The following is a 3,263-nucleotide window of genomic DNA, read 5'->3' as shown; positions in this document are numbered from 1 at the left end:
TTCCCCCCCAAAGTTGTAAAGTTCATTTTTCGACATAACGACTTTTACATCTCATTGTTGAAATGAGTCCACCTGTATCCCTATTGTTTTCCCATGGTTTCCCTTATTTGCAATATCTAGTATATGTCTGAGTCAAGCAGAAAAGGCCAGATAAGGTGATGTTAGGGAAATGAACCCTAAGGTAGGTATTCAAATGTTTTCTTTTCTTTCGTGCGATTGTTTCTAACACATTTATGATTATTTCTTTGTTGCTTTGTATGTCCCTCCCCCACAGTATAACTCCTGCTTTCACTGTATTTGATGTCGGTATAATTGTGGAGGGGAAGGGGTAAAACTTCTAAGTAATTGAGAAACTTTTCTGGAAGATACTTTTAGCAAATGACAAAAGACACAAATCTATGCATCTGCATTTTATGAAAGTCATATGTTACATGCTCAATCCAATTGCTTATCTCTAGTTTTCTAGGAAAAACGTATTCTCAAGATAAGAAACAAAAGCAGTGAAAATAACAAAATACACAATCATCTTGATTTATTTGTGAAAGTAACAAATGAAATAAAATAATTCCACTGAAGGGAATCCAATATTAGTGTATGTGAAGATCTTCCTAAATGCCAATATCCATTACATTTTTGGAATTTTAATTTCTACTAACATAGGAAAACTAGAACAAGAAAACAAATATAGACTTAGAGTGAACCAGCCTTGAAATCATTTTCTTAATTGTTTTGAAATTACAAAAGAATTGATACTCCTTTGCTTTGGAAATCATTTAAAAATATTTATCACTTATGATAATTCAAATACCAAGCAAGAGTAATTTTATATAATCATTATAAATATCATTTTATTACTATTGTAAATTAGAATAAAAAAATCAGTCCCAATATATGACGTACCTATCATTATTCTTAACTTCTAATCATTACCTAAATATCTTAAACAATCTAAATAATCATGTCTTTAACATGGACGTAAATGTTCTATACTTTTTTACTTAACATTTTCCAAGGGTATGTATTCATGTTTCTAAGAAATGTTCACAGCAGTTAAAAGATACTTTTGTGAAATTAATGTGCTACATTTTTGGTTGTGGGTGTTGTTTTTAGTGGTTAATTGGAGATAAGAATCTAACAAGTACTTTTCTGTCTGGGCTAGTTTCGGAAACAATTCTAAGATCTCAGCACCCAGACTAGCTCTTATTATAAGGGTGAGTTACTGGCACTTGATTTCATGAAGTTTTTTTAAATTTTAATTATATTTTAAGATACTTGTTTCACTATAATGTATATCATTCTAACATAAATTTAGATATATGTATATATTTCTGAGGACAAATATTCTCTAAAAATATACTATTCTACACATAACATTTATATATAGAGAGAGAAGACAGATATATATATAGAGAGAGAGAGAAGACAGACTCGCTCTAAAAATTTTATGCTACTATTTTTGACCTTTTTCATTTCAAAGAGATACAGTCAATTTTTCTAAAAGTTTCCCAGAATAAAATAACTAATATTTCAATAGAAAATAGAGTTTATTACTTTCAAGGGAATTTTAGATATACACATGATATTATAGTAACATTTACAGTATATTACTTGAAAAGGTTCTGCCCAAACTCTCAAATATTTGATTGTAGTTAGGGGAAGAGAGGAAGTTAATTCATACTGATTAGGAAATTGCAATGCTTCAAAAAATCTATTCCATAATTTGTTATAAGCACATAGTCAAACTACCTGATATGGTTTAGGTTTTTTGTTTATTTGTTCAAAATTTCAATATGAATTCATGCACAGTGGTAACATTAAAATTATTAATCAAAAGACAAATAATAAAATCATAGACACATATCCGATGTTCAATAATTAGCACTTATGTTGCTAATAATAATTTTGATGGGTAGGATGATGACCACAGTGTAGCCTGATAATGACGATGTTGTGATTGAAAAGGAAAAAAAAATACGTAGATATCTTTGAAGCTGGATTTCCCACATTGAATGCATAGTTATAAACAGCGTTGGATTACATACAATAAGAATAAGAGGAGGAGGGCTGGGAAGGTGGCTCAGTGGCAGAGTACTGGCCTTGTCTACATGAGGCTCTGGGTTTGATTCCTCAGCACCACATAAGCAGAAAAAGCGGGAAGTGGCACTGTTGCTCAAGTGGTAGAGTGCATTGAGCGAAGAGCTGAGGGACAGTGCCAGGCCAAGAGTCCAGGCCCCATGACGAACCAAACAAAACAAAACAGAATAACAAAAGGAGAGTTTGAATATCAAGAATTACAATCACATAAACAGGTACAGGCAGTAAAAACCCTCATGTTATTCCAGCAGTCTTTCTAATGTATATACACTCACTGTTCTTGGTGGTATTATTTTCTTATAAATAAAATCTTTTATTTCCACATTTTAATGGACTAAGATGTAGGTTTCAACTTAGTGTGATTAGTTCAAATAACATTCTCATATAGATACCATTCAATAAATAATGTTTACAAATGATATATTAAGAGTATGTTCTTCATTACAGCTGTAAATACATGACACAATTTACATAATACTACTTACATATCTGCAGTTACCATAAAAGGACACAAGCTGCAGTGCCAGGAGTTAAAATTTATTTTTATTTCTGCATGAAACTATTTCTGACTTTATACCAACAAACTGAATTTGACACTTTCCTTATTTGTAAGCTAAGGTAGAAAATGTATTGACTGTTTACTTTCTTTTCCTTGCTCTAGAAGTCAACAAATATATTCTTCAATATTTCTGGCAGATTACATCCATTAAATGTAAGACCAACATTCAATGTTGTGAGTAATTAATGGTACTAGAATTTTTGTCTGAGTTCTTCACTCTGTGTGCTTACAAGGAGACTCATTGGGTGATGGAGAGGACCAATATGAAAAGACTGGGGAGAAATGCATACTTAGTAAACAGTTGGTTTAGGACTGAGTGACTGGTGATGAGTATTTGCAATAGGCTGGTGTGTCAGGGTCATAAAAAGAAGTACATAGAAATTACATTAGTGACAGAAACTGAGAAAATCTTGATCATTCATCTTATCTAATGGATGGAGGTGGGGTAAGAGGAAATCTAAAGTTTTTCCACATCTCTGTCTCCTAACTGTGTTAGTTACATTCTTGGTGATAAGGATGGATTTAGATGGATTTATCTTGGTGATAAAGATGGATTTAAAGGAAAAAACTCTCTGATAGTTCGAAGATTTATGTTAAACAGATGCAAAGA

This window comes from Dipodomys merriami, unplaced genomic scaffold, assembly GCF_024711535.1.
Source record: "Dipodomys merriami isolate MVZ:Mamm:240054 unplaced genomic scaffold, mDipMer1.0.p SCAF_196, whole genome shotgun sequence".
NCBI lineage: Eukaryota > Metazoa > Chordata > Mammalia > Rodentia > Heteromyidae > Dipodomys > Dipodomys merriami.
The sequence above is the reverse complement of the archived record's forward strand: the minus strand, read 5'-3'. Positions refer to the sequence as shown.